Genomic DNA, 14,148 nt, shown 5'->3' on the forward strand with positions numbered 1-14,148 from the left:
CCCCACCTCTTTAAGGAATACCTAGGATAGGATAAAGTAATCCTTCTCACCCCCCTTAAAATATTTAGATGCACTATTGTAAAGTGGTTGTTCCACTGGATGTCATAAGGTGAATGCACCAATTTGTAAGTCGCTCTGGATAAGAGCGTCTGCTAAATGACTTAAATGTAATGTAATGTAATGTATATGTGAACATCCAACTTCATCTGTATGTGAGAGTGGATTCTCAGCCCTCACTAGCATAAATACTAAATACAGGCACAGACTGCGTGTGGAATATTATTTAAGACTGAGAATCTCCAATACAACAGTGCACAGTTATGTGCATCCTTTCAAGCACACCCTTCTCATTAACATGTGGTTAGTTATTCACAAATGTTGATGAACAAATAGGGTTTTATATGTAAGATGACTAAGTAAAGAGCAAAATGATTGATTATTATTTTGTATTGTTATTTGTGCCCTGGTCCTATAAGAGCGCTTTATCACTTCTCGCGAGCTGGGTAGTGACAAAAACTCACACTCATTATTATGTTTAATAAATGTATTGTATAGTGTGTGTGTGGCAGGCTTACAATGATGGCAACAACAAAAAAATTCAGAGTGCTCTGACCCTGATGCTAGAGGCGGTACGCAACTGGAGTTTGCATGTTTGAAGGTATACGGGACTATATAATGTTTGGGAACCAATGAGCAACATCTTATGTCCAAATCATCTGTTATATCCAAGCTTTTCCCAAATAGCTTTTAATCAACTACAAAAATGTAGATTTTTGCGTTTGAAATTCCATGAGTGAATATGAGATGGGTACTTTGAGCCATTGAGATTAAGAGCAGGCACAGTTAGTTAGGGATAGTCTCTTGGCACACATGTTTAATTCACTAAATGCTGAATAATAAAAGATATTTTAAAAACTTTTCTGCAGTGATATGTTGGAAAAACATATCACTTCAATAGGGAGTGATATAATTAAAGGTGCAATCTGAGATTGGTACAACAATTTTGAGATTTATTTCAAGATATATAGCCATTAATTGAAGAACATAACATGTAAATGCTTCATGACTGCCATACCCCATTAGAACCCAAAATGTTTGAGAGTGGTTACATTTCAATCCCCATTCCTCAACTGTTTACCAAAACAAGAGGCAGGGTGACTGCTTTCTTTCTTGCTTTCTTTCCTGTTTCTCCAGTTTGTACTGTACAATACTACAGCAGCACAATAGTTTCCTGTCAAATGTATTGTTCAAATGTCATAGCATGTCAAGGTTTTCTACATTGTCAAATAATAGTGAATACATTAAACCTATGAATTAACACATAAAAAATGTAGTAACACAGAAAGTGTTAAACAAATCAAAATATATTTAATTTTTTGAGATTCTTCAATGGAGCCACCCTTTGGCTTGATGACAGCTTTGCACACTCTTGGCATTCTCTCGGCCAACTTCACCTGGAATTATTTTCCAAAAGACTTGAAGGAGTTCCCACATATGCTGAGCACTTGTTGGCTGCTTTTCCTTCACTCTGCGGTCCAACTCATCCCAAACCATTTCAATTGGGTTGAGGGTGGGTGATTGTGGAGGCCAGGTCATCTGATGCAGCACTCCATCACTCTCCTTCTTGGTCAAATAGTTTTTGGGTTATTGTTCTGTTGAAAAACAAATGATAGTCCCACGAAGAGCAAACCAGATGGTATGGCGTATCCCTGCAGAATGCTGTGATAGTGTCACGACTTCCACCGAGGTCGGTCCCCCTCCTTGTTCGGGCGGTGTTCGGCGGTCGACGTCACCGTTCTTCTAGCCATCGCCAATTCACCTTTCATTTTCTATTTGTTTTGTCTTGTTTTCCCGCACACCTGGTTTGCATTCTCTCACTACTCGTCTTGCATATAACCCTCTTTTTCCCCCCATGTCTGTGTGTGGAATTGTTATATGTAAATGTATATGTACTCCAGGCTGGTTTGCGCCGGGTCATTGTAACCCGTGTGTGTTTAGTTTTCTGAGGACTGTGTTTTGTTTGCCCCAATAAAGGGCTCAGTTTGCTACCCATTTCTGCTCTCCTGCACCTGCCTTCCTTGCAGCCAGTTATGCACTCCATTACAGATAGCCATGTTGGTTAAGTGTGTCTTGAATTCGAAGTAAATCACAGACAGTGTCACCAGCAAAGCAGCTTCACACCTCCTCCTCCATGCTTCACGGTGGGAACCACAAAAGCGGATATCATCCGTTCACCTAATGCTTCTCACAAAGACACGGCAGTTGGAAACAAAAATCTCAAATCTCAAATCAGACCAAAGGACAGAATTCCACTCTAATGTCGATTGCTTGTGTTTCTTGGACCAAGCAAGTCTCTTCTTCCTCTTGGTGTCCTTTAGTAGTGGTTTCTTTCCAGCAATTCGACCATGAAGGGTTGATTCATGCAGTCTTCAGCTGTTGTTGAGATGTGTTTGTTACTTAAAATCTGTGAAGCATTTATTTGGGCTGCAATCGAAGGTGCCATTAATTACCCATTTCCGAGGCTGGTGACTCGAATGAACTTATCCTCTGCAGCAGAGTAACTCTGGATCTTCCTTTCCTGTGGCGGTCCTCATGTGAGCCAGTTTCATCATAGCGCTTGATGGTTTTTGCAACTGTTCTTGAAGAAACTTTAAAAATTCTTGAAATTTTCCGTATTGACCGACCATCATGTCTTAAAGTAATGATGGACTGTTGTTTCTCTTTGCTTATTACTGATCCATAATATGTACTTGGTCTTTAACTAAATAGGGCTATCTTCTGTATACCATCCCCACTCAATCAAAGGAAAGAAATTCCACAAATGAACTTTTAACAAGGCACACCTGTTAATAATTGAAATACATTACAGGGGACAACCTCATGAAGCTGGTTGAGAGAATGCCAAGAGTGTAAAAAGTTGTCATCAAGGCAAGGGTGGCTACTTTGAAGAATCTGAAGTATAAAATATATTTGGATTTGTTAAAAAAACATTTCATAGTTTCATTTCATAGTTTTTGATGTCTTCACTATTATTTTACAATGTAGAAAATAGTAAAAATAAAGCAAATCCCTGAAATGAGAAGGTTTTTCCAAATTTATAACTGGTACTGTATTTGTGTGTGTTCTAGCATACTGCACAGCAAATTCTCCAGAGTGAAATCAACACTGTTGCCACTAGAGAACCTGGTTTGAGTACAGGCTTGGCCGCCGCCACCGGGAGACCCGTGGGGCGACGCACAATTGTTAGGGGTAGGTTTGGCTGGCAGGGATGTTCCCGTCCAATCACGCACCATTGACTCCTGTGGTGCGCCAGGCGCAATGCACGCTGACACGGTCGCCAGGTGTACAGTGTTTCCTTGACACATTGGTGTGACTGGTTTCCGGGTTAAGCGGGCATTGTATCAAGAACCTGTGCGGCTTGGTTGGGTTGTGTTTCGGAGGATGAACGGCTCTCGACCTTCGCCTCTCCAGAGTCCGCACGGGAGTTGCAGGAATGGGACAGGACTGTAACTACCAATTGGATACCACGAAAAAGTGGTAAAAACATACCTACTTTTCAAATACTCAAGGCAGTCCAGTACTCAGAAAGTATTCATACACTTTGACTTATTCTACATTTTCTTGTGTTACAGCCTGAATTAAAAAAAATATTTTTTAAATATTTTTATCTCACCCATTTACACATAATACCCCACAATGAAAACGTCACAACATGTTTTTGAAATTTTTGCAAATCTATTGAAAATGAAATACACAACCCTGAGTCAATACTTTGTCGAAGCACCTTTGGCGGAAATTATAGCTTTGAGTCATCTTGGGTATATCTGTACCAGCGTTGCACATCTGGATATTGGGATTTTCGCCCATTCTTCCCTGCAGATTTACTCAACCTTTGTTAAAACTTGTTAGTTCTAAGGTCTATTATCCTGAATTTCTACCTGACTGACATGCCCAAAGTAAACTGCCTGTTACCCAGGCCCAGAATCCATATTATAATGCATATAATTGGTAGCATTGGATAGAAAACACTTTGAAGTTTGTAGAAATGTTAACATAATGTATGAGACTATAACACAATTGATATGGTAGGTAAAAATCCAAACCTGATTTTTTTTTGAGATCCCAGGCTCTCATAATGGAAAGCTATGGGTCCTATGCAATTCTAGCTCCCAGATTGCAATTCCTATGGCTACCACTAGATGTCAAGAGTCGTTGTTTAAGGTTTCAGGTTTGAGTTTTGATACAAAGTCCCAGTGGAAAATAAATCAGTCAGCACGGAACAAAGAAGAGACGTGCCTCCGAATTTTACTTTTCTATTGAACATACTTCTTTCTGTATTAAATATTATAGTTTATTTACATTTTAGGATACCTGAAGATTAATGGGAAGGTAGTTTGACTTGTTTGAACAAAGGTTAGCTGTCACTTTTTGGATTCCTTTGTCTGCATGTTGAACAAGTGGATTACTCAAATCGATGGCGCCAACTAAACTGAGTTTTTGGGATGTAAAGAAGGATTTTATCTAAACAAAGTGTGGCAAGATTTGAGTCCCTGGCGGCGTAGTGTGTTACTGATGGTAGGCTTTGTTACTTTGGTCCCGGCTCTCTGCAGGTCATTCACTAGGTCCCCCCATGTGGTTCTGGGATTTTTGTTCACCGTTCTTGTGATAATTTTGACCCCACGGGGTGAGATCTTGCGAGGAGCCCCAGATCGAGGGAGATTATCAGTGGTCTTGTATGTTTTCCATTTCCTAATAATTTCTCCCACAGTTGATTTCTTCAAACCAAGCTGCTTATTACCGATTCATTCTTCCCAGCCTGGTGCAGGTTCACAATTTTGTTTCTGGTGTCCTTTGACAGCTCTTTGGTCTTGGCCATGGTGGAGTTTGGAGTGTGACTTTTTGAGGTTGTGGACATGTGTCTTTTATACTGATAACACGTTCAAACAGGTGCCATTAATACAGGTAACGAGTGGAGGACAGAGGAGCCTATTAAAAAGAGGAAGTTACAGGTCTGTGAGAGACAGAAATCTCGCTTGTTTGTAGGTGACCAAATACTTATTTCCACCATAATTTGCAAATAAATTCATTAAAAATCCTACAATGTGACATTCTGGAATTTTATTCTCCTCTCTGCACAGACCATACAAACGCTCCACACCACGTGGCCGCGGCCACCCTAATCTGGTGGTCCCAGCGCACACGACCCACGTGGAGTTCCAGGTCTCCTGTAGCCTCTGGAACTGCCGATCTGCGGCCAACAAGACAGAGTTCATCTCAGCCTATGCCTCCCTCCAGTCCCTCGACTTCTTGGCACTGACGGAAACATGGATCACCACAGACAACACTGCTACTCCTACTGCTCTCTCTTCGTCCGCCCACGTGTTCTCGCACACCCCGAGAGCTTCTGGTCAGCGGGGCGGTGGCACCGGGATCCTCATCTCTCCCAAGTGGTCATTCTCTCTTTCTCCCCTTACCCATCTGTCTATCGCCTCCTTTGAATTCCATGCTGTCACAGTTACCAGCCCTTTCAAGCTTAACATCCTTATCATTTATCGCCCTCCAGGTTCCCTCGGAGAGTTCATCAATGAGCTTGATGCCTTGATAAGCTCCTTTCCTGAGGACGGCTCACCTCTCACAGTTCTGGGCGACTTTAACCTCCCCACGTCTACCTTTGACTCAATCCTCTCTGCCTCCTTCTTTCCACTCCTCTCCTCTTTTGACCTCACCCTCTCACCTTCCCCCCCTACTCACAAGGCAGGCAATACGCTCGACCTCATCTTTACTAGATGCTGTTCTTCCACTAACCTCATTGCAACTCCCCTCCAAGTCTCCGACCACTACCTTGTATCCTTTTCCCTCTCGCTCTCATCCAACACCTCCCACACTGTCCCTACTCGGATGGTATCGCGCCGTCCCAACCTTCGCTCTCTCTCCCCCGCTACTCTCTCCTCTTCCATCCTATCATCTCTTCCCTCTGCTCAAACCTTCTCCAACCTATCTCCTGATTCTGCCTCCTCAACCCTCCTCTCCTCCCTCTCTGCATCCTTTGACTCTCTATGTCCCCTATCCTCCAGGCCGGCTCGGTCCTCCCCTCCCGCTCCGTGGCTCGATGACTCATTGCAAGCTCACAGAACAGGGCTCCGGGCAGCCGAGCGGAAATGGAGGAAAACTCCGCCTCCCTGCGGACCTGGCATCCTTTCACTCCCTCCTCTCTACATTTTCCTCCTCTGTCTCTGCTGCTAAAGCCACTTTCTACCACTCTAAATTCCAAGCATCTGCCTCTAACCCTAGGAAGCTCTTTGCCACCTTCTCCTCCCTCCTGAATCCTCCTCCCCCTCCCCCCTCCTCCCTCTCTGCAGATGACTTCGTCAACCATTTTGAAAAGAAGGTCGACGACATCCGATCCTCGTTTGCTAAGTCAAACGACACCGCTGGTTCTGCTCACACTGCCCTACCCTGTGCTCTGACCTCTTTCTCCCCTCTCTCTCCAGATGAAATCTCGCGTGTTGTGACGGCCGGCCGCCCAACAACCTGCCCGCTTGACCCTATCCCCTCCTCTCTTCTCCAGACCATTTCCGGAGACCTTCTCCCTTACCTCACCTCGCTCATCAACTCATCCCTGACCGCTGGCTACGTCCCTTCCGTCTTCAAGAGAGCGAGAGTTGCACCCCTTCTGAAAAAACCTACACTCGATCCCTCCGATGTCAACAATTACAGACCAGTATCCCTTCTTTCTTTTCTCTCCAAAACTCTTGAACGTGCCGTCCTTGGCCAGCTCTCCCGCTATCTCTCTCTGAATGACCTTCTTGATCCAAATCAGTCAGGTTTCAAGACTAGTCATTCAACTGAGACTGCTCTCCTCTGAATCACGGAGGCGCTCCGCACTGCTAAAGCTAACTCTCTCTCCTCTGCTCTCATCCTTCTAGATCTATCGGCTGCCTTCGATACTGTGAACCATCAGATCCTCCTCTCCACCCTCTCCGAGTTGGGCATCTCCGGCGCGGCCCACGCTTGGATTGCATCCTACCTGATAGGTCGCTCCTACCAGGTGGCGTGGCAAGAATCTGTCTCCTCACCACGCGCTCTCACCACTGGTGTCCCCCAGGGCTCTGTTCTAGGCCCTGTCCTATTCTCGCTATACACCAAGTCACTTGGCTCTGTCATAACCTCACATGGTCACTCCTATCATTGCTATGCAGACGACACACAATTAATCTTCTCTTTTCCCCCTTCTGATGACCAGGTGGCGAATCGCATCTCTGCATGTCTGGCAAACATATCAGTGTGGATGACGGATCACCACCTCAAGCTGAACCTCGGCAAGACGGAGCTGCTCTTCCTCCCGGGGAAGGACTGCCCGTTCCATGATCTCGCCATCACGGTTGACAACTCCATTGTGTCCTCCTCCCAAAGCGCTAAGAACCTTGGCGTGATCCTGGACAACACCCTGTCGTTCTCAACCAACATCAAGGCGGTGGCCCGTTCCTGTAGGTTCATGCTCTACAACATCCGCAGAGTACGACCCTGCCTCACACAGGAAGCGGCGCAGGTCCTAATCCAGGCACTTGTCATCTCCCGTCTGGATTACTGCAACTCGCTGTTGGCTGGGCTCCCTGCCTGTGCCATTAAACCCCTTCAACTCATCCAGAACGCCGCAGCCCGTCTGGTGTTCAACCTTCCCAAGTTCTCTCACGTCACCCCGCTCCTCCGTTCTCTCCACTGGCTTCCTGTTGAAGCTCGCATCCGCTACAAGACCATGGTGCTTGCCTACAGAGCTGTGAGGGGAACGGCACCTCAGTACCTCCAGGTTCTGATCAGGCCCTACACCCAAACAAGGGCACTGCATTCATCCACCTCTGGCCTGCTCGCCTCCCTACCACTGAGGAAGTACAGCTCCCGCTCAGCCCAGTCAAAACTGTTCGCTGCTCTGGCCCCCCAATGGTGGAACAAACTCCCTCACGACGCCAGGACAGCGGAGTCAATCACCACCTTCCGGAGACACCTGAAACCCCACCTCTTTAAGGAATACCTAGGATAGGATAAGTAATCCCTCTCACCCCCTTAAGATTTAGATGCACTATTGTAAAGTGACTGTTCCACTGGATGTCATAAGGTGAATGCACCAATTTGTAAGTCGCTCTGGATAAGAGCGTCTGCTAAATGACTTAAATGTAATGTAAATGTAAATGTATTCTAATTTTGTCTGTCATAGTTGAAGTGTACCTGTGATCATCTTTTTAAGTGTGAGAACTTGCACAATTGGTGGCTGACTAAATACGTTTTTTGCCCCACTGTACGCTTGGGGTAATTTTCCTTTGAATGTAAATCAGTGCCCCAGTCTAAGGTTGTTTGCACTCTTACGCTGGTTCTCATCAATGATATGCCTATATTTGCCTCCATTCATTGTTCCCTCTATCCTACCCTCCCAATCCCTGCCACTGAAAGCAGCATGAAGCTTCATGAAGCTCATGAAGCCCCATAGCATGAAGCTGCCATCATAATGCTTCAGGGATGCTGTTAGACGGTTGTTGACCTGGTTTTATCCAGACATATTGTTTTGCATTCAGGGCAAAGTGTAAATGTTTGTCTCATCGGACCACATAATCTTTTGCCTTGTGCTTACTCGTTCCTTTTTACAAACCTCAGGCGTGCTGCCATGTGCCTTTTTTCTCAGGAGTGGCTTCAATCTTGCCACTCCGCCATAAAGCCCAGATTGTTGAGGTGCTGTAGAGACTGTTGTCCATCTGGCAAGTTCTCCCATCTCAGCCAAGGAACTCTGTACTTCTGTCAGAGTGGTCATTGGATGCTTGGTCACCTTCCTGGCCAAGGTCCTTCTCAACCGGTTGCTCAGTTTGGTCGGATGGCCAGCTCTAGGAAATGGTGTTATACCCTTCCCCAGATATATGCCTAATCACAATTCTCTTGGTGATCTACATATAGTTCCTTCTTCATATAGTTTCTGCTTTAACATGCACTGTCAACTGTGGGACTTATATAGACTGATGTGTTTCTTTCTAAATCATGCCCAAACAAAAAGGTGCAATGGATTCGCACTAAAAATATGTTGCATAAAGCTTACATCATTATTCAATGTTTTTAATTACGGTATGTTCACTGCATCAGGGATAGCATGCACAGCTGTTTCGGCATTACAGCCTTCTTCAGAGTGTAGGTGACATTTTTTTTAAATGAAAGAACAACAGATGAGCAGCAGGTACATCTAAATTATGTCCAAAAAAATGAATTGGCCACAGGTGGACTCCAATCAAGTTGTAGGAACAGCTCAAGGATGATCGAAGGAAATTGGATGCACCAGAGCTCAATTAAGGGTGTAATAGCAAAGGACTGTGAATACTTATGTAAATGAGATACTTCTGTATTTCATTTTCAATAAATTAACTACAATTTCTAAAAACATGTTTTCACTTTGTCATTATGGGTTATTGTGTGTAGATGGCTGAGAAAGAAAAATGGTTTAATCCATTTTGAATTCTGTGTGGAATGAGTCAAAGGGTATGAATACATTCTGAAGGCACTGTAATTACATGATGGACATGGAGTCACCCAAACATCAGAATAAACCACTTTAGCAGCATTTAAAGGACCTAACATATTTTCAGAATAAGTGAGACATAAGGTAATAAAGTAAACACTTTACATAAAGTACATATACATGTGCAGTGACTGTGATTATTACAATTGCAGCATTGTTGTTACATAGGACAATTGTTTCATAATTGCATAATAATGGAGTTAATGCATACATTGTATGGATTATAATTACCTAAAGCACTTAAACAAGAACTAATCTTTCAGTAACGGGTGCAAAACACTAAGGACTCTATTCAATCAGATCTGCTTTAGCTGACATCTGCATAGTTGTTGTTTTGGTGTCTGAGGTGGAACTGCATTAGGGCTGTCAAATCCACAAGTGGCTCCTGGCATTATATCAAAAGTGTACATGGCCATTGGCATTAAGATAAATCTCATGCAGCCTTGTTTACAAGTTCAAACACCTGGAATGCAGAGGTGCAAACTCTCACAAATTGATCGTGAGACACGCATTTGACCCTCTTCTCATGATCTTACGGCACACCTTTTATATCTCACGCATTGCAAAGTAATGCTTTTATTTAGAAAATTAGTCCATTGTATAGTCTGCACGTTAACCTTTCAACTGTGCCCCAAATAAATAGTTTTGAAATCGGAACATCTGCACCTTCAATTTACCATCATCACGAGCTAAACCTCTATCATTGTTCTGTCTTGCCACAGCACTGTGAACAGTGGCACACTGAAGCATATTATTGGTCTAGTTATGTAAGGGATCAAGGGGATTGGATGCATGTTTTAAGGAAATGCTCCTCAGGATTAGAGTAAAAAGAGCAGTACGGCAGCAGTGTTTTATGTACAATATTGTCAACAAAATTATTGAAAAATGCAGCCTTTTGACAGCATGTACTTGCATTAGTGCCCTTGTTTGGTGATTGACATGTGGTCGGAGGGTCCGTCTGGAGGGTGGAACGCAATTGTGGAGCCATAGAGAGGCCAAATTCAGCTCCATACCGCATCGCCTCCTAAATGTTGTAATAATGTAGAGGGTTCCTTATAGCTCAGTATAGCTCTGCATTGACATGATTGGTTGACGGTAGGTGGGTGCGGGAGGTCCTGTATAAACACAAACTTCCTTCACAGCTCTACACTGCTCAGCGAAGCGCAAGAAGTACGAGTGCCCTGACTTTGCAGCATCGTAAATGCTGCAAAGCCAATGCAGACGCCAGATTTACCATCAGCGCCTTTTAGGCTGTGCCAACGAAAAGGCAGCAGACAGAACCTACAGTATGTTTCAGCAGGGAAGTTTGGTAGGGTGACCTGATTTGTAACTATGAAAATCATAGTTTGATTCTAGAGGGGGGACAATAAATGGATTTTAAAAATTGGTTAGGGCTTAGGGGCAGATTTATGTAATCTTGTCTTCGGGAGTTTTAATTATCCATTTACTTGATTTAGATTGATCAGTGGTACAATTCTCATTATTAACAATAGGCTAATATATAGGCTAATGTGCTTGTCAGCAAGAACACTTCTGTTAAACCCCACACTTATTTTATTTACATTTACATTTAAGTCATTTAGCAGACGCTCTTATCCAGAGCGAATTGGTTATTATTACACTTCTTCCCATTTTTGCCAGTGTACATATTTGAAATCTGATATGACTACTTGTGTCCTTTGAAAATAAATTATATAAGGCTATGTAATATTGCAGATACTCATGGACAGTTTTCAATAAGTCATTCAATAATGCTCTTGGAATCAACTCTAATTTGTTACATAAGAATTGTGCACATGCTAGGCAGAGATGGTAGGGGGACTCACAACTCAAACACATATTTTATCTTTGTAGAGTAAGATGATGTCAAGGATTTTCAACTACTAGGCATAAACCACCTGAATATTAATATTCATTAAACATTTTCTTGAAGGTTGGGTGATTGAAAAATGAATTGTTATAACAACAACATTTTCAAACACCCAGCACTTGGGAAACATATATCAAGGGTGGCCAACCCTCCTGGAGAGCAAGTAGGATTTTCTTCCAGCCCTATTTTAAAAATGGCAAAATACTAAATGTTTGTTTCCTTACCTTAATGGCAGTGTATGGACAAGGAGACTGCAATCTATGATTTGGTTACCGTTCCTGTGCAGCGCCTTGGTGTAGTGGTAATTCTACAATTTTCCACCTGAGAACAGGGATCTGAGAACAGGGATCAATCCCTTCTTCCATCTGTCCCAATGTTTCTAGAATTTGACTGTCACTCTATATAATTGAATGCCCTGGCCCCCCAATGGTGGAACAAACTCCCTCACGACGCCAGGACAGCGGAGTCAATCACCACCTTCCGGAGACACCTGAAACCCCACCTCTTTAAGGAATACCTAGGATAGGTTAAGTAATCCCTCTCACCCCACCCCCCCTAAGTTTTAGATGCACTATTGTTAAGTGACTGTCCCACTGGATGTCATAAGGTGAATGCACCAATTTGTAAGTCGCTCTGGATAAGAGCGTCTGCTAAATGACTTAAATGTAAATGTAAATGAATTACTGTCTGAATAAAGTGTCAAACCACCTAAAAATATGTTTACAAAAATTACAAATGGTTTATAATAAATTTCATTGCCCAAAAATCTCAAAGTAACAAAGTCATCCAATGTTGAGCGTTCATTTCATATTCAAAGCATCGCGAATACACCTGACCTGTGGTTTTTATTTGAAACTTTTCCACACTTGTCATAGCCATTTCAAAATACTTAGCATTGCAGGAAATTAACTTTAAAACAGTAACATTTTCCTGGGGGGGACACCCAGTCCCCAGTAAAGGGGCTGTGCCAAGGACCAATGAAAATCACATAGCAAATCTCACTCCAAGCTTTCTTCAAAAGTTGGCAGCCTTGGGAATGTGCAATGTAATGTACAAAGAGATTAGGAAAACATACAGTTGAAGTTGGAAGTTTACAGTCATTAAAACTAGTTTTTCAACCACTCCACAAATGTCTTGTTAACAAACTATAGTTTTGGGCAAGTCGGTTAGGACATCTACTTTGTGCATGACACAAGTCATTTTTCCAACAATTGTTTACAGACAGATTATTTCACATATAATTCACTGTATCACAATTCCAGTGGGTCAGAAGTTTACATACGCTAAGTTGACAGTGCTTTTGAACAGCTTGGAAAATTCCAGAAAATGATGTCATGGCTTTAAAAGCTTCTGATAGGCTAATTGACATAATTTGAGTCAATTATACCTGCGGATGTATTTCAAGGCCTACCTTCAAACTCAGTGCCTCTTTGCTTGACATCATGGAAATATCAAAAGAAATCAGCCAAGACCTCAGAAAAAAATATTGTAGACCTCCACAAGTCTGGTTCATCCTTGGGAGCAATTTCCAAATGCCTGAAGGTACCACGTTCATCTGTACAAACAATAGTACACAAGTATAAACACCATGGGACCACGCAGCCTTCATTCCGCTCAGGAAGGAGACGCACTCTGTCTCCTAGAGATGAACGTACTTTGGTGCGAAAAGTGCAAATCAATCCCAGAACAACAGCAAAGGACCTTGTGAAGATGCTGGAGAAAACAGGTAAAAAAGTATCTATGTCCACAGTACAAAATCTGACAGGCCGCTCAGCAAGGAAGAAGCCACTGCTCCCAAACCGCCATAAAAATGACAGACTACGGTTTGCAACTGCATATGGGGACAAAGATCATACTTTTTGGAGAAATATCCTATGGTCTGATGAAACAAAAATTGAATTGTTTGGCCATAATGACCATTGTTATGTTTGAAGGATAAAGGAGGAGGCTTGCATGCCGAAGAACACCATCCCAACGATGAAGCACGAGGATGGCAGCATCATGTTGTGGGGGTGCTTTGCTGCAGGAGAGACTGGTGCACTTCACAAAATAGATGGCATCATGAGGGAGGAAAATAATGTGGATATATTGAAGCAACATCTCAAGACATCAGTCAGGAAGTTAAAGCTTGGTCGCAAATGGGTCTTTCAAGTGGACAATGACCCCAAGCATACTTCCAAAGTTGTGGCAAAATGGTTAAGGACAACGAAGTCAAGGTATTGGATAGGCCATCACAAAGCCCTGATCTACTCCCATAGAACATTTGTGGGCAGAACTGAAAAAGCATGTGCGAGCAAAGAGGACTACGAACCTGACTCAGTTACACCGGCTCTGTCAGGAGGAATGGGCCAAAATTCACCCAATTCATTGTGGGAAGCTTGTGGAAGGCTAACCGAAATGTTTGACCCAGGTTAAACAATTTAAATGCAATGCTACCAAATACTAATTGAGTGTATGTAAACTTCTGACCCACAGGGAATGTGACTATTATACTGACATTTCACATCCTTAAAATAAAGTGGTGATCCTAACTGCCCTAAGACATGGAATTTTACTAGGATTACATGTTCAGGAATTGTGAACAACTGAGTTTAAATGTATTTGGCTAAGGTGTAGGTAAATCCTCATTATTAAAAAAAATAACTTTTCAATTATTTCTAGATAACCTACACTTTCTAGTTCGAAACTTCTGACGGGATTGGGGAGGGTGTGGCTTTGTGACAAG

Source organism: Oncorhynchus gorbuscha, linkage group LG07, assembly GCF_021184085.1.
Source record: "Oncorhynchus gorbuscha isolate QuinsamMale2020 ecotype Even-year linkage group LG07, OgorEven_v1.0, whole genome shotgun sequence".
NCBI lineage: Eukaryota > Metazoa > Chordata > Actinopteri > Salmoniformes > Salmonidae > Oncorhynchus > Oncorhynchus gorbuscha.